We start from the raw sequence: 26,206 nt of genomic DNA, 5'->3' as shown, positions 1-26,206 counted from the left end.
CACTAACAGACTGGGTAAAACATAGTTGTGGCAGAACCTGAGGGCCCTTCAGCAGCAGTTCTTTTTTTTATAGAATTTTTATTAGAAATTTAACATTTTTATAAGTTTACAAAAATAAACAAAACTCTTTAGTACAAACATTGATATACAATTAAATCTTAAATATATAATAACCAAAATTTAATAAAAGAAAAATACCGAGAAAGAAAAAAAAACTCAACTAACTACTAATCTCACCTACAACTAACCAGAGTGTATATTTAAGTCTCTTACATTATTCAAATAAGAGAAAGAAAAAAAACCAACAGATAACACAGAAATTGGGTAGTGAGATACATGCTCGGAATGTGTTAACATCAAATGTAACAAAACCCATATTCGTGCGGATTCCTCTCTCAAGGGGCCCCGGACCAGCCAGGTTCGTAATCTCAATTAAATAAAAGCCCTTGTTAGGATAGCCGAAATATCTGTATTCATATAATTCAAGAAGGGCTGCCATATTTTATGAAATAATTCGGTCTTTCGGTGCACCATATTTGTAAGGAAGTCAAGGGGAATACATTCCATAATTAATCTGTGCCAATTTGAAAGTCCAGGGGGGCCCTCAGCCACCCAGTTCACCAAAATATTTTTCCTTGCACAGAAAGAGAGAATAGAAAATAGTCTCTTCCTGTGCATATCCAGGGAGGGTAAGTTCGAAAAGCCCAAAAGGAGAGATACAGGGTCCACTTTAATTTCCGTTCCTAAAATTTCTGTCAGGGTACTTGCTACTTTAGTCCAGTATCTACGGATCTTATGACAGGTCCATAGGCAATATACAAAAATAATTTTACATTTGGGACACATTGGAGATGCTCCTGCCTTAAATTTTGCCAATCGATCCGGAGCTATATGGGCCCTATGAAGTATCTTCAGTTGGATTAGCCTGAGTTCTGTTACAGATGGTGATTCTTCTGGCGTTTTCCCAAATGTCATTCCATGTTTCTATAGAGATTTCTAGTCCCAATTCCTGATCCCATGTTTTAAGCAGATTGTCCATATCTCCCGATACTTCATCATGTAGTAAATGATAAATAGTACTGATGGAAAATACCCCCATTGGTCGTAGTACTCTACATTCTCTTACTGATTTATAAAGACTATCTAATAACGTAGTCTCCTTCTGTATATAATCTCGAATTTGGAAATATCGAAAGAGGTCTCCAATAGGTAATCCGAATTTCTGACGCAGCTGTTCAAAAGACATCAGGACCCCATCTTTAAATAGGTCCCCTAGACATGAGATACCCCTGGATCTCCAGAGTTTACAAGTAACATCTGTAAACCCTGGTTGGAATCCCCATGCCCCCACTATCGGCACATAGGGGGATATTTTATGTAAGTTGCCCTCATTTTGCTGCATTATATTCCAAGCGTTAATTGTGTTTAGTATTATAGGGTTTTTACAGTGATCCGTAATGATTTTCCTCTTGTCTGAAAATAAAAGGTTTATAAGTGGGCATTTTACTTGAGAAGCCTCGATGTCCAGCCAGATTGATGCGGATCAGACAAGACCCAATTAGCTATGTAACTTAATAGGGAACTTAATTGATATTTCCTAAAATCTGGGAAGTCCAATCCTCCCCTTGCCTGTGGCAGCTGTAACTTCTTCAGCTTAATGAGGGGCCATCTATGATTCCAGATAAAGGAACCCAACCAGCCATATAATTTATGTAGTGCCAGCCTCGGCAGCATCACCGGAAGCATTTTCATAGGGTATAAGAGACGGGGCAGGACATTCATTTTAATTAGTGCTATTCTACCCAGCCAGGAAATTGGAAGATCTCCCCATCGCTGGAGGTCCTGCCTTATCCTTTCCAGTAAATGCACAAAGTTAGCCTTGTATAACTGACCAAATACTGGGGTAATAAAAATGCCTAAATATAAGAAACCCTCCAGGGACCAACGAAAGGGAAAATGGGATCCGTCCACTAAGTGGGGTATCATAGCAAGGCCACCCATTGGCATAACCTCCTATTTTGAGAAATTAATTTTATAGCCTGAGATTGCACTACATGTATTAATAACTTGGATTAAGCAAGGTACAGACATCAGAGGATTACTGAGGAATAGAAGAACATCATCTGCTTAAAGGGTGATTTTATGTTTACCTGTTCCAATCCTCAGGGCCGATATATTAGGATCAGCCCGTATAGCTTCTGCTAGTGGTTCAATTATTAGGGTAAATAACAATGGCGAGAGGGGACATCCCTGACGGCAGCCCCTACTCACACTGAAGCTATCCGAACCTAATCCATTGGTAATCACAACTGCTTTGGGATCACTATACAATGTTGAGACCCATTTGGTTAACACCTTTCCAACGCCAAACCTTTCCAATGTGTAAAACAAATATGACTATTCAACCCTATCAAATGCCTTTTCCGCGTCTAATGAGACTACTACTCCTGGTATCTTTCCCTGATGACAGGCTTGAATCATATTCAAAACCCTTCTAATATTATTGGATGATCTACGGCCCTTAATAAACCCCGTTTGATCCTCCTTTATGACGTGTGGCAATACCCTTTCTAGTCTCAATGCTAATGTTTTAGAAAGGATTTTAAAATCTACATTTAGCAAGGATATTGATCTGTATGACACACAATCTTCTGGATCCTTTCCTTTTTTAAGGATAAGAGAGATATTTGCCTCTTTCAGCAAAGGCGGGAGATAGCCCTGACTGTATGAGTAGTTATACATGTCCATAAGTGGACCAGCCAATATTTCTGTAAATTCTTTATAGAATTCAGCTTGAAAACCATCTGGGCCAGGTGCCTTACTGCTCTGAAGTTGTCTGATTGCGTCAAGTATTTCTTGGACTGTTAGGGGAGCATTTAAGACCGATACCTGTTCCGGAGTTAGGCCCGGAAAGGTCAAATTTTTTAAAAATGATTGCATCCTCCTAGTCCTGTCTTCACAATCCTGCGATTTATATAAATCAGAATAACATTTTCTAAAGATTGCATTAATGCTTTTATGATCATGAGTCAAAATACCCATACTTTCCTTGATAGACATGATAGTTTGAGGGGCCTTTTTTTTCTTTGCAAGAAATGCTAAGTATCTACCCGGTTTGTCGCCAAATTCATATAACCTTGTTTTGCAAATTATATTTCCCTCTTAGCCGTTTGGGTAAGCATGGTGTTTAGAGCTGTCCTAAGAGCCGTAATCCTTTGCAATTTGATAATAGAAGGTCTATCAGCGTATGCTGTTTCAGCTGCTTTTAAGCGAGCTTCGAGCAGACGCTGTTGTTCTCCCTTTAATTTTTTCTGGGTCGCTGAGTAGGAGATGATCAAACCTCGCGCGTAAGCTTTGATGGTCTCCCACATCATTGATGGGTTGCTAGCCATACCTAAATTAATTTCTAAAAAAGTTTTAAATTCTTGAGAGAAGTACTTTACAAATTTACTATCTTTCATCAGGAAGGAGTCCATACGCCAATGCCGAGGGGATATCCCGTTGTTCCTTGCCTTGATTTCCATATATACAGCAGCGTGGTCGGAAATTGCTATACTACCTACTTTACAGGATGATATGGAATTTTAAAAAATCGAGGGGCAAAAAACATATCAATTCTGGTATGACATTTATGTGGATTGGAGTAAAAAGAAAAATCTCTGCCCTGTCCATACATCTATTAATCCTAATTCTTTGCTCAGACCCACCAATTGTCTAGATCTGGGATATACTCCTGCAGTACTCTTGGGAATCCTATCTATTTCCGGATCCATAATACAATTAAAGTCTACCCCTATAATTGTATGACGGGCACCAAGAGCCATCAATTTTGAGAAAGCTTCCATTATAAATTTAAAGGGGTGTGCCGGGGGGGCAGTACAAATTTAAAATCCCATATTCCTCTCCATTTATAAGGGCTTTAATCAGAATATATCGTCCAGATTTGTCTTTTATCTGATTTAGGATTTTGAAAGGGAAATTCTTCCGAATAAGAATAACAACTCCCCTACTTTTTGAGCTAAAAGAAGAAAAAAAGGCCTGATCAAATCCACCCTGTCATAATTTCAAGTGTTCTTTATTCAACAGGTGTGTCTCCTGTAGGAGAGCTATATCAACTCTTTCTTTTTGAGATTTGATAATATTTTCTTCCTTTTGACTGGTGAATTACTCCCCTTGACATTCCAGGTGCACCACTTAACCGACTGATCAACCATAATCGTCCGGGCAAATCCGAGACCCCTTGGGAAGGGAAACCCTATCCAGAACATCCTGAGCATAGAGCATATGAAATTCACAAAAATAAAAGCTCTCTAATACACTCACAACAGTATAATAAAAAACTATTCCTAAATAATAAAAAAAAATAAAACATATTTAAATGGAGATTTTCCCCCTTGTTCCCAGGGGGTGTCACTTCCTTTCCAAAAGTCCATTGTATCCTCTCCCAACCAGTGCCCCACCCTTGACCCAGGCGCTCCTCAATAGGATGAGGAGAATTCAGATTTACTACAAAGCTAGAGTTAACAGTGAGCACCCTACCCCCACCCACACCAACACCTGGATATATTTGGTAATGTTAATACCATGTTTAGACACATATAACTATAAAATTACAACCTCAACAAATAATAATTAAATATAATAATACAAAATAACAAGGGAAAACAACCCCGCTCCTAGAGACAGAGGTAAAATAGAATAAAGTAACCACCTCCCCCCACTAACATTAACTAGACCCCCCGGCTTATATATATATAGAATAATAAAAAAACCCAAGGGGGGAGAAAATCGTTAAATAGAGAACAAATAAATAAATCCCTCTCCCCACCTCCCAAGATAATATTAAACAGTAAGGTAAAAAAAAGAAAAGGGGGGGATATAAACCGGAGTGGGGGGAAGGCAAACCAATATCCATTATCTCTTACAATTTATCTAAGAGAGTCCAAAAATTCCTTGGCCTTTTCCGGCGATCCGAAGTTATACACGAATCCTTCATGGTTAAAGCGTAGCGTCGCTGGGTAGCGTAAGGAGTACTGAATATTTAAGTCCCTTAAACACTTCTTCGCCTCATCGAATGCCTTCCTCTTTTAGACCAGAGCTGGGGAAAAGTCCTGGAATAACATGATCTTGGATCCTTTATAGATCATGGCTTGGGAATCTTTTCCAAGATTTCTAGAGGCTTCTAGGAGTATCTGCCTCTCCTTATAGCTCTGCAGCCGGAACAGGACCGGGCGAGGGCGCTGGTTTGAGCCGGGCCTGCGTATTGCGACCCGGTAGGCCCATTCTACCCTTACCTGGCCTGATCCAGCCTCCAGATTTAAAAGCTGTGGCAGCCACTGTTCGAGAAACGCTGTAAGCTGGCCTTCCTCTTCCCGTTCGGGAAGGCCCAGCAAACGAATATTTTTTTGACGACCTCGATTATCGAGGTCATCAATATGATTCTCTAAGGTCCGGACTTGCTGTTAGAGAGTCCGGACCCGATCCACGGCCAATTGCGCTGTAGTTTCGGATGTCGCGGCCTTTAGCTCCGCCCCTCTGACTCAGCGCTCGATTTCCTTAATGTCTCGGTCGTGCTTTTGCAGCGCGGCCAAGAGTGAGTCCCATCGACTTCTGGATTCTTCAATAAAAGCGTCGATCTTCGCATCCAGTTTAGACATGACTTCCAAGAGGCTCGCCACTGTAGGTAAATCCCCTGGGGCGGCTGCGGATGCCTCAGCAGCAGCTGGAGAGGGTGGGGGAGGGGTTTCTGCTTGCTGAGAGCTGTGGCTCCCTTCCCTTTAGTCATTTTTACTGAAGATTAGATTGTTTAAATTTAATACTAAGCAACTAATTAAATTAAGCAGCTATTTTAAATGATTTGGTGAGTGTGGTGGGGGTGGGTGGCCCACTTTGCCCAAGTCTTGGGAGGAGCACTGTAGACTCAGACTTGCTGGGTCGCCGCCATCTTGGATTCCCCAGCAGCAGTTCTTAAAGCATCAGTGGAAAGTGTCAGGCATTGGATTGATGAAATTAGATTGTGGTAAAGGAAAATGAAAGTGACCGATAATTCCTGTGAGGAATAAAGAGAATGTATTCACTGGGGTGCATGTTAATAAAAACATGCTACATGAGTAATTGAAAGGAAAGAGGATCCTGGGAAAGGTGTCACAGCTACGGCTAAATGCGACAGGACAAAATCTTTCAACATTAATAAGAAGGTGTTATTCAGTACAGGTGAAAATTGTATAAGATGCAAACATGCTCCAAACTGATCCTGGATCTATTTTTCACTCATTGACAAGGGAGATGCGTACGATATACATTCCTACAAAGAGATAATCGAAGCAAAGTTATCTTTACTGTAAACACGTGTCCAAAATAAATCAATCCCCATGGAGAAATGGGATTTATTCCAGAGTGCTGAAAAGTAAAGAAGCCTAGGGAAGCGATCTCTGATGTACTGACAAAGTATTATTGAACCTTGATAAGATATTAACAAATTGAAAAAAAACGAACATGCCGACTGTATTCAAGTAAGGAAACAGATAAATCATTTACAGTTTCTGTTGTTTTACACCAATTTCACTGAAAATAAAGGGAATAATAAAGTCACCATAGTCCTACCAGATTATCAGGCTGCACTCTCATTAGGGAGTAATGACTGGTGGTGGTTTGACTGGACAGTCACCATACCTTGGGCAAGGGGTGTGGTTGAGAAGGAAATTTATTCATGTTAACCTCAGCCAGTGCAGGAATTGGAACCCATGCTGTTGGTGTTACTCTGCATTGCAAACTAGCCACTCGGCCAACTAGGCTAAATGCCCTATAGACCCATAATACTTAGATAGTTACAGGAACAGCAGGCAGGTTTGTTACATGCACTTGGTAGGTGGGTTGACTGACACTTGGATGCCTGCCTCAGGCTGTCTCTGTGGACAGGGTAACAACTATCATGGATAGCCAGATCCAACACATTTAATGTCTGCTCGATATGCACACAGACTTGCACTCCATTGCTCTTGTCGTAGGTGCCCACCATGACTGGCAACATGAGAAGGGATATTACTACAGATGCCCCTTCATCTCACGGGGACAGGGCGGTTCCAGTAGGCCCTCATAGAGAAACAATGTGACAGACAGCAACACGGACAGCCTCTGCTGAGGGAAATGAGCTGCCAAAGGACGTGGTGGAGGCTGGTACAATTACAACATTTAAAAGGCATTTGGGTGGGTATATGAATAAGAATGGTTTAAAGGGACATGGGTCAAATGCTGGCAAATGGGACTACATTTATTTTGGATACCTGGTCAGCATAGACGAGTTGGACCAAAGGGTCTGTTTCTGTGTTGTATATCTTTATGACTGAGAGGTCGGGAGGCCATGTTGCGGTTATACAGGACATTGGTTAGGCCACTGTTGGAATATTGTGTGCAATTCTGGTCTCCCTTCTATTGGAAGGATGTTGTGAAACTTGAAAGGGTTCAGAAAAGATTTACAAGGATGCCAGGGTTGGAGAATTTTAGCGATAGGGAGAGGCTGAATAGGCTGGAGCTGTTTTCCCTGGAGCATCGGAGGCTGAGGGGTGACCTTATAGCAGCTTATAAAATCATGAGGGGCATGGATAGGGTAAGTAGACAAGATCTATTCCATGTGGGGAGTCCAGAATTAGACTGGATAGGTTTAGGGTGAGAGGGCAAAGCTATAAAAGGGACCTAAGGAGCAACGTTTTCACGCAAACGGTGGTGTGTATATGGTATGAGCTGCCAGAGGAAGTGGTGGAGGCTGGCACAATTACAACATTTAAAAGGCATCTGGATGGCATATGAATAGGAAAGGTTTAGAGGGATATGAGCCAAGTGCTGGCAAATGGGACTAGATTAGGTTAGGATATCTGGTCAGCATGGAGGAGTTGGATTGAAGGGTCTGTCTCTCTGCTGTACACCTCTATGACTCTATGACACTGTAGAGGTGCCTGGACCCTTCCACCTCCACCTTCCTGTGACCACAAAGCCTGCATCAGGTCAAAATGAGATGGGTGGGCCTGCATCTGGGCAGGACATTTTTTTTAATATTCATGCATGATATGTGGAAGTTGCTGGCTGGCCAGTCAGCATTTACAGCCCATCCCTAGTTGCCTTTGAGAAGGAGGTGGTGATCTGCCTTCTTGAACCACTACAATCTATATCAGTTTCTCAGCAGGCCTACACCCTCAGGAGCCAAAGACACCGTGGTATGGCCACCCAAATTTTCAAAACCAAACGCTCCAACCACAGAACAGACTCCTTGCACCCCAGATGCAGAGGTCACTTAGATTTAGTGTGTGGTTGAGGAACAAGAAACCTAAGAGGGCATTTAGCTGACACAAGTCAACCTTTAATAAATATAGGTTCACATGCACTGTAGAAGTGTCTGTTCAGGTATAATTTTCGCTGAGACGAAACACAAGATTGTGTCAGAATCTGCAATGTACATCATTCCACACTGCTACCCACATCGTGAGTGATGGTACAGAATCAATAATGATACCAAAAACACAGAAACAGAAATTGCTGGAGAAGCTCAGCAGGGTGACAACATCTGCAGCGAGAAAGCAGAGTTAACGTTTCGAGTCCAGTGACCCTTCTTCATGTTCTAATTCAGATTTCCAGCATGTGTACTTCTTTGTTTTATTATTATGATTTGACAGACCTCGGGTGGGAAACCTTCATCTGATCTTTCAGCTTTTCACAGAAGTATATTGGCATTCAATGGGCAGCTCACAGGTCCACCCTGCTTCACATCATATTGACTTGCTGAGAAAAGTCAGCCAAAGCACTGCCTTTCACAGGTTCAAGTACTGTCCTACTGGATAATTATACATTTCAGAGCAACTTAGCAACTAATTCACACTCTGAATTTTTAATGGTTACTGGTGATGGAATGGTCTGAGAGATCCCTCAGGCTTCCTCTTGTCCTGCTGTCCATCATGACAGACTTCAGTGGACAACACTCAGTTATGACAGGTTGACTGAAGCCTTAAGAGCTATCTTACCTTCACGACCAGATTAGATTCCCTCCAGCGTGGAAATAGGCCCTTCGGTCCAACAAGTGCACACCAACCCTCCAAAGAGTAATCCACCTATGTCCACTTCCCTCTGACTAATGCAGCCAACACTATGGCCAATTCATCTGACCTGCACATCTCTGGACAGAGGGAGGAAACCAGAGCAAACTCCGCACAGACAGCCACCTGAGGCTGGAATCGAACCCAGATCCCTGGTGCTGTGAGGCAGCGGCGCTAACCACTGAGCCACCGTGCCACTCTCTTTAGCTATCAGCCTTCATGACATTGTTAGTACATTGTCACTGACTGCTGTTTTTTTACCCTAATGGTCAACGGATATGCAGCGTGCAGATATTTCGATCTGAGATCCACTGAATACAAGACATTTGTTCAGCACCAGGAAAAGTCAAGGATTATTAAGATAATAAGAACTACATGTCCTTTGCATTAACTAGAGACTGCATGCAGATTTACAACGAAACCTTAAACAATGAAACCTTAAACAAAGTCCAAACCCAGCTCAGTCATCCTGTACGTGGGTTACATAAGGTGCCATTTGCCATACCCTTGCATTCTTACAATACACTAAGTGAATCTGATGGCTGCAAAGCATTGTCTCTAAATGCTAGCTGGGGATCGTGTTCTGCCTTCAATTGCCTTGTGGCTTAGCTACATGATAAGGTTGCAATTAGTGCACATAATGTAATAGTCATGAATGCTTGAGGCCATTATTTTGTAATGTGCATTCTTGGACAATGAATGACCACCTACCGATGAAGAGCAAATGAGTAACTTGTAGGCTCAGCCTAGGACACAAAAACTCCCCCATCCTGTAAGTTCCCTTCTGTGTTGCTGAAATTCCCTTGGCCCTCTACTTTTCCGATATAAATATCAGAGGTACTGTGAAAGCTTGGCCTATGTGTAATTGCGAGATTGGTTGTACCTGACCTGCAGAATGGACTGTGGCCCAATTCCCTAACAGCAAGGTCAGAGATCTCCAGACTCTAATAGGACCAAGTCCCGGAATAACTGTGAATCCCTGTGATTTAATCAGACAAGCCCTTTGACTGACTGTAGTCTCCCTTTATCTCACTCAGGACTACTCCCCTTTGGATGGGTGTTATTTGCTTAAAGCAATCCATGAAGCGTTTTCGCCACGTAAATCATTGGCACTTGCTGCAGTGGCAAAGCTGATGTAGCACAAAGCTGCTCAATAACATGTCCACCCCTGGACCAAGGGCTCCCCAGGATACCTGCCTCTTCCTCTGTGTTAAAAAGCAATGTGAGTCAACAGAGTCTGGTAGCTTGTAGTTGAACACTAAAGTCCCCGTCTGCTAAGAAAGCAGTGTGAAGTATAATGAGGCTGGCATCATCCAAGTAAGCTCAAGGTGAATGAGTGCTAAGAAAGCAAGTGAACAGCAGTGAGAAGCATCTTATGCAGATACATGAGATGCATCTGATCTGCACACAAAGCAGTCTGCCAGAAACATGCAAGTAATAGGTGCCCCTGACCACCAAAGTACTGAAAGGGTGAAGTGGTGTGCAAGTTGGTCTGAGAGAAAGCAGAACAATAATGGTGAGGCTGGTGGTTTGCCAATGTCAATCTGCAGGATGAAAGGTCAAGAGCGATGGTGACATGAAGATATTGCAATGAAGAGGCAGTTGCATGATGGTCATGGCAAACAATCAAGTCAGAAGTTTGCACCATCTAGTTTCTCGATGGAGTAGAGAATGGGAATGAAAATGGCATATGAATGAGGTGAGTTGGGTTTTAATGAGATACAAATACATGGAAGTAAGGTTGCCGCTGCTAAGTTGCAGGATTCTGAAATCACCATTTATGGCTTGAGTGGAAAACTGGAAAATATTTTCTTGAAATTGACAATACGATTCTTCAATTCTGACAGTAATTTCCCATCTTTCTTGCCATTGCTCAAGACACATCAAGGAGAAGGAAATTCTGCAGTGGCGTGTTAGTATAGCTTACTTATCTATCTCAATTAAAACTCTTCAGTGAATTAAAATCTCCAGACTGTTAGTCCAGCTCTCTGGACTACTAGTCTGATAACGTTACTGGTCCACTCAAAATATGTAGCTAGACATCTAAAAGGCATTTGATGTGGTTCCATCGAAAGGCTGTTTGCTAAACTCTTAAGTATTAAATAGACTTAGTAGTAAAATTTGTGAAAGAGGAAATTACCTGAAAGTTAGGAGGCAGCAATTACTTGCTGGAGAGGTTCTATCAGGGTAAGGTGGAATGGTTGAGGAGAAAGTGAGGACTGCAGATGCTGGAGATCAGAGCTGAAAATGTGTTGCTGGAAAAGCGCAGCAGGTCAGGCAGCATCCAGGGAACAGGAGAATCGACGTTTCGGGCATCCTGTTCCCTGGATGCTGCCTGACCTGCTGTGCTTTTCCAGCAACACATTTTCAGCTAAGGTGGAATGGTGTAGCTCAGGGTTCAATATTCAGAGGATTGATGCCAGAAAATTTGTTTCATGTATGGATCAGACTTCCACAGATAAAATGGAGACAAAAAACCAGGAACAGTTCCAAGAAATAATTAGATGCTGAAATAGAGCAATTTTAACATTTTTCTGGGTGGATGAATCGAAAATCCATCCTCATCTGCAATGGTCTTGTGATTTTGTAAATTCTTGGACCTGTGTTGCAAATAATGATGTGACCTTTCAAACTCCATATTACCGAGCTGAGAACACCCTCAGCATCAAGCTCAGCAGACTAATTATGGCAAGCCAAACCCCTCCCTCATCCCTGAGGGTAGGCAGGGCTATGGGCCAATCCTTGTGCACTGGCAAGGCATTCTCTATTAGTGTCACTGAAGACTGCGAAGGTAGTGATCTGTGATGCGGCTAGTCCTCAGGGAACTGACAGGCTTCAGAGCACCACTTTGTGAATTAACTTCTCTCCCAGCCACTCTCCCCTGTCCCACTAATGCTGGCACTTTCCTCTCTGCTTCTGCTCAGAAGTACTCCCAGCTCCTTCCTCATTTCCCCAAGGTGTCACTCTCAAAATCTTACCTCCTTTTCCCAGTATTGCTCAATTGTGAATGCATTTCTTAATTTTGTGAGATTCCCCTCCTACAGTGTACAGTGGTGTTCAGTCAGTCACAACAATGAAGGAATGTCAGAGCTCTGGAGTGGGAATGGAAGGGATAAAGAGGAGGACACCACACAACATCACTTTCTATCTTGAAAGGCAGGCATATAGTGTCCCTACAACATGGAAATAGTCATACCAAACGTGAACAGTTGGCACATTAAGTCTGAACTGAATCTAAATTAGTTTTAGACTGTAACAGTGAAAGTAGCCTGAGGTTAATGAGAGCAGAAAAAGAGAAAGGTTTTGCTGTAATGGCTGTTTCAATTTTATTCACAGCACAATGCATTCAGTATTATATTTTCTTAACTGATCTCTCTGCAAGCCATAACATGCTTGTGAGAACATGTGATGTAAGAACAACAACAGTTTACTGTTGAGTTTTTCAAACAATTTTTTTTCTCCCAGTTGCACATCAGCATTATAAGCACTGGGAAAAGGTCAAATAAAGTTAAATGAGATGAGATGAAAAGCAAAGATTTCTACCAGTGTTGTTCACAAAACAGTGACAAGTAGTGTGTGTGCTTTTCTCTTCTCCCTTTCTGAGTACAGAACATTTTACCAATGAGACATAAATCCTTGTGATAAGATATTAAAGAAGCTTAAAGATCAAAGGCAGAATCACCCAAGCAAAATAAGGCAAATTCCATCGAAAGAACATATTAATGCTGGTTGTAAAATGCTGCATACACATATCTTAATATCTCAGTCTGATTTACGGTGCCTGTATCATTTGTAGGAAGGAATTTTTGAACCATTTAATTTCAGGGTTCCTATGGACTGGTTGTAGAATTTAAATAATTGTGGCCCCAGCACTGATCCCCATAGTACTTACAACTAGTTACTGCCAACCTGAAAATGACCCCTTCATCCCCGTGAATCTGTTTTCTATGGTTAACCAATCCTCTATCCATGTTAATTGATAACTAGCAACATGCGAGCTCTTACCTTACATAATAATCTTTTATATAGCACCATATCAAATGGCTTTTGGAAATCCAAAGACACTACATTACTGGTTTCCATTCACCCATCCAGCTTAATACATCCTCAAAGGTCTCTAAAAAGTTTGTCAACATCATTTCTCTTTCATAAAACTACAGTGACTCCGCCTGATTGTATTCTGATTTTCAAAATGGCCTACACCACCACCACCACCTCCTCCTCCTCAATAATGGATTTGAGCAGTTTCCTAATGACAGTTTGAGAAACTGTCCTTTAGTTTCCTGAATTCTGTCTCCCTCCTTTCTTGAATAGGGGTGTTTCATTTGTCATTTTTTCAATCTGCGAGTATCTTTCTAGAATTGAAGAAATTTTGGAAAATGAGAACAAATGTATACAGTGTGCTCATTCAAAATACTTTGGTAATCATTGATAGTCTTCGCCTCTTCCAATCTTGTAGGTAATAAGGTCCAGGTGATCATCCCTTGTTGCTTAGAACTTCTTCACATACCTCTCCAACCCCTGCCCAGAACATTAAATTGTGGTCCTTAGTCCTTACATTGTTAGCCGATAGGATCAGGTTTTCATTTTCTGTTTTATGTAAAACCTACCATAATTTTATGAATCTCCATCAAAGTGCCATTAATCTTCTGAGAACAACCCCAGATTCTCAAACTTGACCTAAAGTTTCTTTCCTCTGAAGGAATTCTGGTATTCTCCTCCGCAAAGTCTCGAAGATTCTCATATTGTTTTTAAAGTCTCATGGTCAGAACCATGTGCAAAGATCATAGTTCTGGCATAACCAGAGCTATATGAAGGTTCCTCATAACTTTTGTACTTCATACCTATACTTATGAAGCCCCACATGACATGTGCTTTGCTAATTATTTTCTCAATATGTCCTGTCCTTTAGCCATTTTTTCAAGTGTTAGCTAACACTGAACCTATATTCCATAACCGTCAATTTGTTAACTAGGCTTCTTGTGAATTTCATCAAATGCTTTCTTAAACTTCGTATTGACAACGCTCATGTGATTTTCTTCAACAATATTCTCTTACTTAACCAGAAGAGTCAATAAGGTAGTATTCAAACATGTTCTGCCTTTTATAAACCATGCTGGCTCTCCTTAATTAACTTAAACTTCTTGAAGACCTACTTATGTTTTTCCTTGATTATTGTTTCTAACTTTACCCTCCACTGATGATGAACTAATTAACCTGTAGTTCCCAGGAATGTCCTTATACCCTTTTCCTTACACCTGTTCCTGAATTGCCATTCTTTCATCCTCTCATAGCTTCACCATACAAAGGACAGACTGGAAAATTGTGTTCCTTCCAACATTTGTGGCCAACCCCTGCCAATATACTTTGGCAACCTGGATCAGGTGACCTATTCATTCTAAACATAGTCAGGCTATTCTGCACCTCTTGTCAACCAATCTTGGGTTACGGATGCTCCATTTTTAACTAAAATACTTGAGACCTTGATATTATATCATGTGATTAACAGCAAGGTGAACTGTAAAGTGGTAATCTGCTCAGGCAAACATTTGTGACCCTGAAATAAATTCTTAAAATATTAGATCTTTTCAACTCCTGTATTTCTTTCAATAGATTAGTACTTTTGCCATCAACAATGGTAAACTTACTACAGATTCCTTCAAGCTAGATGGATAAGATAATAAGTGTGGTGATAGAACAAATAAAAACACTTTAATATCCGTGTCAGACAGGACCCGGTATAGCTGCCAAACCAAAGTTTTACCATGGATTCCAGATGAAGCAAGGCTGAATAAAGGGATGTGTAAATCAAAGAGCAATTTATATGTTTACATGGAAGTCTTTGAGCATTCATGTAGTTTTATACATAAGTATTAGAGAGAGGGGAATCTTCTAAGGTTTTTAAATGTGAGCAATAAGGTTTCTAGCTATAGCTGGTCAGTGAAATGTGTAGACTTGATTAACTGAAGATACATTCCCCAGTTCATACTGCTGCATGTTATAATAATTTTGTAAACTTGAAAATTAGACTGGCTTACACTTTGGCTAACATGTTGCATTTGCACAAGGATCAATCTGGTTTTCATCAGTCCTGTTTATCTCAGAACATTCGCTTTTGATGTGCACCAGTGTACATCAGTAGGACTGTATCATGGCAAATAGTAACAATCTTGGTGTTGTAATGAACTGTGCCTTGTGCTCTTCCATTCACCTGTTCATTTTATTGTTAATGCTAATTTCACTGCATAAAGCTTTGTTAAGTAATACATGGTGAACATCTTACTTTTACAGATTATTTATCTGAAAATAATGGGTTCCTGCAAATTTAAAAATATAATAAAATGATACAGTCCTTTTCAAGTTCCCCGGATAATCTGAGGTGCTTCACAACTAACTAATCACTTTTGAAATGCAGCCACTGTGTTTAAATACAATAAGGTGCCATGGATGAGAAATGAGGGAAGTGACCAGCTCTGTTGTTTTGATGATGTTTTGACTGGAAGAGCTTGGCTAGGGGAACGGCAGGTTCTGGAGCACAATCTTCAGCATTATTGCCATAATGGTGTCAGGGCAGTATCCAGTGCCTCCAACCATTTCTTGATATCACGTGGAGTGAATCGAACTGGCTGAACACTAGTACCTGTAATGCTGGAGAATGAGGGCTCATTTCAACCTTGGTTCAAACATGGACAAAAATGCTGAGCTCTGGAGGTGAGGTGAGAGTGGCTGCTCTTGACATCAAGGCTGCATTTTACCATGTGTGGCATCAATGACCTTTAGCATAACGAGAATCAGTGGAAATGGGGAAAAATTTCCACTATTTTGAGGCATGCCTGGCACATAGGGAGATGGTTATGGTTGCTGGAGGTCAATAATATCAGCTCCAGGACATCTCTGTGGGAGTTCCTCAGAGTAGTGTCCTAGGCCTGAAACATATTCAGACGGTTCATCAATGACCTTCCCTCCATTATAAGGTCAGAAGAGGGGATGTTCGCTGATGATTGTGCAATGTCCAGCACCATTTGCGACTCCTCAAATACTGAACAGCTCAATGTTCAAATGCAACAAGATCTGTACAATATCCAGGGTTGGGCTGACAAGTGGAAAGTAACATTTGTACCATACCTGAAGAAGGGCTTATGCCCGAAACGTCGATTCTCCTGTTCCCTGGATGCTGTCTGACCTGCTGCGCTTTTCCAGCAACACATTTCCAGCTCTGATCTCCAGCATCTGCAGACCTCACTTTCTCCTCGTACCATACATATTGCCAATTAGAGACAATCTAATGCTGAATGCTCCACTATCAACATTCTGTGGGTTACCATTGACTAGAAACTCAACTGGACTTGCCACATCAACACAGTGGCTACAACAGCACGTCAGAAACTAGGAATACTGCGGGGAGTCACTTCCTGACTCCCCAAAGCCTGTCATCATCCACAAGACAGAAGTCAGGAATGTGTTGGAATACTCCCGACTTGCCTGGATGGGTGTAGCTCCAACTACACTCAAGAAGCTTGCCATCATCCAGGACAAAGTAGCCTACTTGATTGGCACTACATCCAGAAGCATCCTCTCCATCCACCATTGACCCTCAATAGCAGCGATATGTACTATCTACTAGATGGACTGCAGAAATTCACCAAAGATCCTCAGACAGCATTTTCAAATCCACGACTACCTCCATCTAGAAGGACAAGGGCAGCAGATACATTGGAGCACCACCACCTTCAAGTTTTCCTCCAACCCACTCACCATCCTAACTTGGAAATATATTGCTGTCCCTTCACTGTTGCTGGGTCTATATCCTGGAATTCCCTCGCTAATGGCATTATGGCTCAACACACAACAGGTGGACTACAGCAGTTCAAGAAAGCAGCTCACCACCACCTTCTCGAGTCAACAAGGGACACATCTCACAAATGAATTAAAAGCAAAAGAAGCTGACTGACCCCAGTAGAATGCAAACTGGGCTTTGGTGAGCAGGTTACAGTATGCAGTGGAACTTGATAGCACTGTGTTGACTCCTTCCATCATTTCTTTGATGACTGAGAGTAGACTAATGGGGTGGTAGTTGATGAGGTTAGATTTGTCCTGCTTTTTGTGTATTTGACATAACTGGAAAACTTTCCCACATTGTTAGGTAAATGCCAATATTGTAGCTATCCTGGGACAGCATGGCTAGTGCTGGAGCTGAAATGTTGTCAAAACCCACAGCCTTTTCACTACCTAGTGCCATCTGCTGGTTTTTTTTTGTGAACACCATAGAGTGAATCAATTCATCTGATGCCTGGTATCTGTGATGTTGGGGCACCTCTGTATGATGCTGAGATGGATTTTCAAAGGCATTTTGGCTTAAGATTTTTGCAAGTGCTTCAGCCTTATCATTTGCACTAGATGTGCTAGGCTTCTCCAGAGAGTTGTTTAATCGTTCACATCATTCATGACTGGACATGGCAGGATGGCAGAGGTTAGATCTTTTCCGTTGGTTGTGGGATTGCTTAGTTCTATTGCTTGCTGCTTATGCTGTCCAGAATGCCAGTCATCCTAAATTGTAACTTCACCATGTGGACATCTTATTTTTAGTTATGCCAGGTATTGCTCCTGGCATTTCTTTCTACACATTTCATTAATATCCTTATCAACTGAAGTGGGAGATGGCATAGGGCAGGGTGACACTAGGCACATGGACACACAAGATGGCCACTGAGCCATAAGTTGACCACTTCACACACAAGATGGCCGCCAGACAACAATATGGAGAGAGACATCAAAGCAAATACAGACACAACCTGTGACCACCAGAATGCCAGCAGAATGCACTCACAACCTAGTTGATTAGTTTAAGGCAAGTTGGGGAGAGAATATACATGAGTAACGAACACTGCCTGCCAAAGTGTCTGGGTCCAGCCAACACCTTTGATAGAAATACTAACATTTTGGTACAGACTCAATACAGAGTGCTAATAGCCAGGGCTGCAGTAATTGTCCTTCTCAGAAAGAGTGATTAGCGCTCATTACTACAGAAATGGAGATCTGCGCAGACATCGAAACTGACAATGTCTGCGCTGAAACTGACAACGACTGCGCTGAAATTAACAAAGGCTGCTCTGGGACTGACAATAACTGAACTGAAACTATTAATGATTCTGCAATGTTTATCATAAACAAACCATGTTACAAAGACAATAACCTCATCACTGACCTATTATTATAAAATGTATAAAAGTATCTTGACATGTGTTGCGGGTTGAGAGAAGAAATGCAGCTGACCACTGTGCTGTTGGTGTCTCTCTCTCCTCGGAGCTCCAGTATTTCCTTGTACAATAAACTCTGTTGTTGAACCCCGACTCTGACTCCGAGGCTGGTGATTTTCCCCACAACACAATATGCAGCATCAAACTAATAAGAACATAACATGCTATGGGGCTTACTTGATGTAGTTTCATTTTGTCTTTTGACCCAAATTAGTCCCATATTTCAATCTTCTCCCCAGACTAATCTAAATTCCCTGACACTTCCTCAAACTGTCTTAAATTTGGACTTTTATGTAGTTCAACCCTACCTTTTTGAATGTTGTAATCAACTAAACATTGATAGCTACATCCAAAAGTTTCTTCTAAACTTTCCCTTTATCCCTTTAATTCTTACCTGCAGATCATGGCATCCCGAGCTAAACGATCTATTATAAAATATAATCTATCTGATGTCAGAGTTTTCCAGTATGAAGAAGTTGCCAATATGTATGGGCCTATTGGTGTTCCCTTGCCATCTGAGTAATATTCGGTTTTAAAAAACAAATTGTGCCCTACAGTGTATTGCTTGGGAGGCGAGGTCATCACCTCAAGAGCACTGTATCTTCTTGTAGCTTTATAAAATGAAGGTGGGTAGATCGCACAGGAACACAGATTGTTACTGGGCCAGATGTAGTTATGATACAGATCAATTTATAATCAAATTAAATGATGGAACAGTCGAGAAGGGCTGAATAGTTTGCTCACATTCTTCTGGGAAGGAACGTATAATTAAGGAGATCCTACTGATAATCCTGACCAAAAACGTGCTGACGAGTTGCTGACAGGACCTCTTTTTAAACTGATTAGGGAATTGCCAGGTTTAACAAGGCATCTAAATAAAAATTAAATAAACCATTTATTTTAAAAGGTCTTTTCCATCAACGCATTGGCTTATAATTGCAATGTTTAGAATAGCTTTAAACAATAGGGCTTTGCAGACAGCTGTTAGCACAACAGCTACTGACTGAGTAGCAAAATGGGGATATCTATAATGATGCCCATTCAGCTGAGAGTTTCCAAGGTTTGCTGAGGACTAAAATCGGAATGTGGAACAATGAAGCATCCTGCAGACAGAAGCACTTTGTGAACCATCAATTAACATTTCATAATTAAAGCGATGTTCAGGACTCAAGCTGTTCACCACGTTTTGAATGAAATGGAGAAAGCCTGGGGGCTAAATTGGAACACCTGAAAAACAGGCAAACTGATCACGCTACGTGATGTATCTGTGCCTACTGGCAGTAACATAGGCAGCATGATATCTTGATGCTACCAGTGCAATATTTGTATGCAGCCATCACTAAGCTCATGGTTAACTGGCCCCATGTTTCATCATGAGGCCGAAGATCAATGCTTAAAGCTGGCTTGCATCTCTTGAAGTGCTGTTGTGTCATGGCTGAAGCAAATGCTGAGAATTCAGTGGGAACTAAATCTGACAAGGTAAAGACAGAAGAAAGACTGAGTATGAGACAATGTGGAACCTGGGTTTAAGGTACAGTACTGGACTTCCTGGAGGAAAGAAGTCCATATCTAGGATCAAAAAAGCATATAGATTAATGTGATTAGCTTCAAGGGCCTGGATGCAAACCCGAAAGAAATGTAATAACCACAATATATTTAAATTTTATATCCCACCAATTTCTGCACTAGCCTCTGCTACTGCAAAAGTAAGCTCTTCTTCATGACACCATTGTCTCTTTTACGAATTACTTTTGATCTCTCTGGCTGTGTAATATTTTTGGTAAAGTGGTTATCATAGTTGTAAAGCTGGAAGTGTCAGCCAAAGTGGGTGTGAGCATTAAACATTGCTTCACACGTGAGAGTGAGGTGAGGCATATGCAATTTAAATAAGACACCTCATTAACGGAGATTGGTAATCTGTCAGTGGTGGGGATATTTTTTCTCCAATTATGAAATGTGGATATTGCTGACTGAGCCAGTTAGTATTACTGCCCATCCTTAATTGTTCTTGAGGTGTTGATGAACCATTTCCTTGTGAACTGCAGCAGTTTGGGTGGTGTTAGGTAGGGATTTCCAAAAGTTTGAATCAGTAATGATGAAGGAGTGGCAATATATTTACAAGTCCTGATTGTTAGCTTGGATAGGAACTTGCAGCAATGTTCCCATCTGCCTGCCTTGTTCTTCTAGGTGATCAAGGCTGTTTCATTGTTGCAATGGTTCTGAAAGAGTTAATGTTGAGGTTGCATTCATTTCTAGGAGAAAGTGAGGTCTGCAGATGCTGGAGATCAAAGTTGAAACTTTATTGCTGGAACAGCACAGCAGGTCAGGCAGCATCCAGGGAACAGGAGATTCGACGTTTCGGGCACAGGCCCTTCTTCAGGAATGAGCAGAGAGTGTTCAGCAGGAGAAGATAAAAGGTAGGGAGGAGGGACTTGGAGGAGGGGCGTTGGAAATGTGATAGGTGGAAAGAGGTCAAGGTGAGGGTGATAGGTCGGAGTAGGATGGAGGCGGAGAGGTCAAGAAGAAGACTGCAGGTCAGGAAGGCGGTGCCGGGCTGGAGGGATCCGGCTGAGACAAGGTGGGGGGAGGGGGGATGAAGAAACTGGTGAAGTCCAAGTTCATCCCCTGCGGTTGGAGGGTTCCCAGTCGGAAGATAAGACGCTTCTCCTCCGACCGTAGGTAGAAATGCATTCATTTCTACCTAACCTGATAATGCCACACAGTCTTTGGCTGGGGAAGAGGCAGTTGAGCATGAGGTCCCATTGGAGATTAACATTGTCATACCTGGCTTCTGATAGTGCCAAGACTCCAATTGATGGTACTATGGGACAAGTCAAATCTCTGAATGAAATCTGGCTCGATGGCTCACAGTTTTTTAAAAAATAGTAACCATGGTGGTCAGTCACAATAATTGCAATCTTTGTAATTATGACTAACTAAGTAATGTAATTTGTGCAGTATTGCAATCCTGCAATAACCTTGTTAAGACAAGCAGCTCTTTTAGAATTTTCAGAATAGTTTATCAATTGTGGTCTTTCCTTACCACTGTTAATTAGGTATGCATGTAATAACATCTCCAAATATGTTGATTTCTTTTTTAAGATATGAGGATCGCAGCAGTCTACCCCAACCGCAAGCTAACTAGTCAGTGCCACAACATATGACAAAGGCTGCATGTTTGGAAGGTGCTGTAGTTATTTGAGCAGTAGCAGGAGTCTTATTTAAATTGCATATGCCTCACCTCACTCTCACATATGAAGCAATGTTTAATGCTCACACCCACTTTGGCTGACGTTTCCAGCTTTACAACTATGATAACCACTTTACCAAAAATATTACACAGCCAGAGAGGTCAAAGGTAATTCGTAAAAGAGGCAATGGTGTCATGAAGAAGAGCTTACTTTTGCATTAAATGCTTAGGATCCGGAATGCATTGCCTGAAAGTGCAGTGAAGGCAGATTCATTTGAACATTCATGAGGGAATTGGATCATTATGTGACTCTATGACTCTTTGTGAAAAGGACAAATGTGCAGAAGCTACAGGGAAACAATGGGCGACTGATACTAAGGTGAATTGTTCCTGCATTGTCCAAAGTCTATGCTCCATCAGGGACCTACCAAATTTTCTGTGTCATTGAAGTGTCTATATTGTCCCACCTTCACTAATATATCTCCCTCTCTCTTGCAGAAGGTTGTGAATGTCTGAAGGCAGCAACAGCTAACCTAAAGGTGAAGGTACCTGCCTCTATTCTCCAGCCAACATGGAGGAGATGTTTCTGGTCAATGCTGGAAGGGACATTGCTGAGTCTATGGCCAGCAGCAGGGCTGAAACCAATGAAAGAGTTTGCATTGTCAAACTTAATCTTCCTTTTCACAACCCATTTCTACCCATCCCACCATCCCTTCTGGTTTACAAACTGAAGGTGGTATTAGCATTGCAGCACCTACCTTCCCCAATCTCTCAACACAATCTCAGCCTTGAGCCTTTATCCTGTCAGTTACCCAAGGAATACAGGAATAGTAGGAAGTCAGTGATAATGGAGACACTCAATTTCACATCAGCCCAGAAATTGATACAGCAGGTAACTCAAGATGATCGTTTCAAGGTGAGAGCTGCACGTAATGAGACACAGGATATGAGTGTGCTGCAGCCAGGACAATTGGGAAGGAATGCAGGTGAGAGCTTGATAGTAGGTGAAGTTGATCACAAAATCTGCTCAGGTGAGGACTCAGATGAGGACTTTGATGGGACAGCATTCAGAAGAACATTGATGAGTATTAATAACAAAACATTTGGTGCATTTGGAAGCCTTCCAGAAATTCTGTGATCAATGTCATGGTATATGAAGAAATCCGACACAATTTGGTAAAAAGCTTTGCTCAAAACTTGCAGCCTATCTCCGCCACAATGAAACAGTGGAGAACACAAGTTTGTGGACTCACTCATGTGGCTCACTCACACAGCTGATGTCTCAGCTTCTACTACAGACAAGCAACTTTCACCGAAACTCTGAGTGCTGCTCCTAAAGGTCAGACTGAAGTCATAAAAAACCATCTTCTTGTGGTGAAAGTGCAGGCTGTTGCCACTGAGCTGTGGATACTGATGTTCAAAAGGACAAGGAGCTTGTCACTGCAGTCTCACAATATGCCCTTTGAATGTCTATCGGTCTTACTGAGGCAATGACCTGGGGAAATGGCAGTGACTCAGTGGTCCTCTCTGAGGATTGTAGCAAATGTCCTCCCATCCCAGCCAAACTATGTGTCCCTGTTGCCTGTGAACCCACCAACCCAGATTGCCCATGTTGATATTGTGAAGACTTAAAAGTGTATCTTTTATGCTTGGAGTTGCTTTACATCATTCTCTAAGTCCACTTTGTAGTCTCCTGTACTGGAATTCAGTCACCAGTTTTCCACCAGGTGTACTGCTGCCATTGGGATAGCATTGCATTGAAGCATTAGGACAAATGAGACAACTATGAAAGCATCACAAACTTGTATGTTTTTACATAAATCAACTTACTCAGACATGTTATGTTAAACCTCTTAAGCAGGATGGGGCTTGAACCCAGGTCTTCTGGGTTAGAAGGTGACATAAGAGCCCTAACACTAGAAATGTTTAGAATTGTAGCAATACTCAGAATAAACCAAATGTGTGAGCTGTTAATTGAACTGAATTGGATTGAATTGAATTGAATTTGTTGTCACGTGTACCGAGGTACAGTGAAAGGCTTTGTCTTGTGAGCAATACAGGCAGAAAAACATTGCCAGATTGGAACCGTCCCTTTAATAAGCACTGGAGATTGGTACTTTCTTTTCTTAATGGTACTCAGCTGTGCAAGCTGCACAGAAGGTCTTGGAAGGAGCTCTGAACTCCAAAGTGTCTCTGCTGGTATTATTTGAATTTTAAATGCTGATTGATCCACCTACTTTACATTGCACCAACATCTTCACCAAGGTGATGTCTGGTGTGATGCGTGTCAGAAAACTGTGCACGTGTGGGTGCACTGTAGATGCCACTGTGGATGAGTAATGGCACTCACGCCACCCAAAATGTGGTTACTAACGAGTCCAATTTCTCATTCCCTTATGTTGAGAACTGGATCAGAATACTGTAAATAAGCATACTTAAATAAGTACTAACTAGACGTGACCTCAGCCAGCTTCTGAGTTCAGACAGAATTACATCTATCCAGAACAATCACTCCGCATGAAAAAAAAATTGCTGCATTTGAAATAATTTTTAAAATGCCTTAGAAATTGAAGGTTTCAAGTGACTAGACATAATTTTACTGGGGAAAGACTTGGAGGAGAGATGACATAGTTGGATTAAGTAAATAATAATACATGTGCAAATTATTTGACATGGGCAACTAACAGAAGAGGGCACATTGTTTTTTTTCTACAGTTTCCTCATTTCCCCTCCCCCCACCTTGTCTCAGTCCCAACGCTTGAACTCAGCACCACCTTCCTAACCTGCAATCTTCTTCCTGACCTCTCCGCCTCCACCCCCACTCCGGCCTATCACCCTCACCTTATCACCCTCACCTTAACCTCCTTCTACCTATCGCATTTCCAACGCCCCTACCCCCAAGCCCTTCCTCCCTACCTTTTATCTTAGCCTGCTTGGCACACTTTCCTCATTCCTGAAGAAGGGCTCATGCCCAAAACGTCGATTCTCCTGCTCCTTGGATGCTGCCTGACCTGCTGCGCTTTTCCAGCAACACATTTTCAGCTCTGTTTAGATGTATACAAAACTTAACATGTGAGATAAATTTTCATAACAATGAAAGGTGTTGGGCATTGCTTGGAGATGAGAACTAGTTCTGGGTGCCAGTATTCAAAGGCAGGTGGCAGTGATATTTGTTTATGAAATGGAACAGGCAGGAGAACCAGAGGACTAGCAATCTCATTGACCAATAAGTGCCCAAAAGCTGACTCAACAAGGTAATTGGTCCACTGTGTGTGAGCAATGGCAATGTTTTGCTACTTCATGAACATTTCACTTTGGCAACTTTCTTTTTAAAATGAGATTTTAAATCAGAAGTATCAATGGATAATGGGTCCACACTGCACTCTGATAGAGGCCTAGAGTCCTACAGCATGGAGACAAGCCCTTCGGCCCAAACTGTTCCATTTCGACCAAAATGTACATCCACGCTAACCCCATTCCCTTGCACATGGCCCAAATCCTTCTAAACCTTTCCTACCCATGTATTTGTCCAAATGCCTTTTAAATGTTGATAATGTACCTGCCTCAACCACTTTACAATTCCATGCCACGGTCCATTCACAGTGCCCCAGTAGCACTTTACACTGAAAATCTTTGCAGAGGAGGCAACACAGATGCTGTCTGGCTATACAATCAGCAGGCAAAACCTCCTGATGCCTCCAGAAACCCCATTCATCTATCTGTAACTCACAATACTGGTGCAAGCTTTGCGTTTCTGGTCCTGGTCTCCAACAGTCCCTTACTCCTTCCATATGCTTCCCTCATCCAGAGTCGGGAAAAGTTCTGTCGAATCCAGCAATGTGGAAGATGACTGATAGCCGGTTATCTGATAGTCACGCTCTGACAAAATGGGCAAATTTTGGTGGATGTAGATTTCCCAGGTTCATCAGCATAGAATTCCCAAACCAGAAGGAAGCTCCATTCCTCATTGAATGTAAAAAGGTCCTCTGGGATGTAGGTCATTCTGTCCCTTTGTTGACATACTGGAATATCTGGGAGGGAGCAAACTCAAAATCTTTGCACTCTGTGAAGTAATGCAAATATTAGGAACAGCAGAAGTATTCTTGTGTCATTTCTTGACAGATACCAGGCAAGTAGCTTGAGTGGAAAATGTTTTTGCTTCAACTCGCATTTTTCATTTAAAACAATTTTGATTTCTGTATTAGAGCAACTACAGTTCACTTTTGTGAATATATGACGTTACATTGATTTTTATTTTAAAAAGACCTCCACAAAGCATTATGAGTTCTGCTTATCCTGGAGGTAATACACAGGCTCTTGGCTCAATAACATGGCTGGCAAAGCCTTTTCTTTACACTTCACTAACAGCAACTTCCTGCGAATGACTCATAGTTTGCCCTTAACTGCTGAGAACAAGAGAGAAGAAACAAGGACCCTGTGACTGTTGTCCTATTCAGTCAACAAGAGGACAACACAAATAAATAAAGGAAATGGGAGAATGTTTCTTTTTGAAGATGGTTGTGGGGGGATGGTGTCAGAGTGGTTGGCGGTGGAAATGAAAAACCTTTTATAAATTTTCAGTGGGTGTCAAGAGAAAATAAAGAGATTGTGTCCCTCCATTGGCAGGATAGCAGACAGTCAGGCTGTGCCAAGCATTTTGTAAAAGCTCACAATAT

At 41.7% G+C, this 26,206-nt stretch overlaps 1 protein-coding gene across 2 annotated transcripts in view; it reads right to left on the bottom strand.

Annotated features, from left to right (window-relative positions):
• The window catches only part of LOC122552746 (protein kinase C epsilon type), a 598,788-nt gene that overhangs the window by 75,738 nt on the left and 496,844 nt on the right, over window positions 1–26,206 (bottom strand). The window lies entirely within an intron of this gene.

Source organism: Chiloscyllium plagiosum, unplaced genomic scaffold (assembly GCF_037043375.1).
Source record: "Chiloscyllium plagiosum isolate Xiang-an unplaced genomic scaffold, Cpla_swu_hap1 HiC_scaffold_10, whole genome shotgun sequence".
Taxonomy (NCBI): domain Eukaryota; kingdom Metazoa; phylum Chordata; class Chondrichthyes; order Orectolobiformes; family Hemiscylliidae; genus Chiloscyllium; species Chiloscyllium plagiosum.
This window is presented reverse-complemented; position numbering and strand designations above follow the sequence as displayed.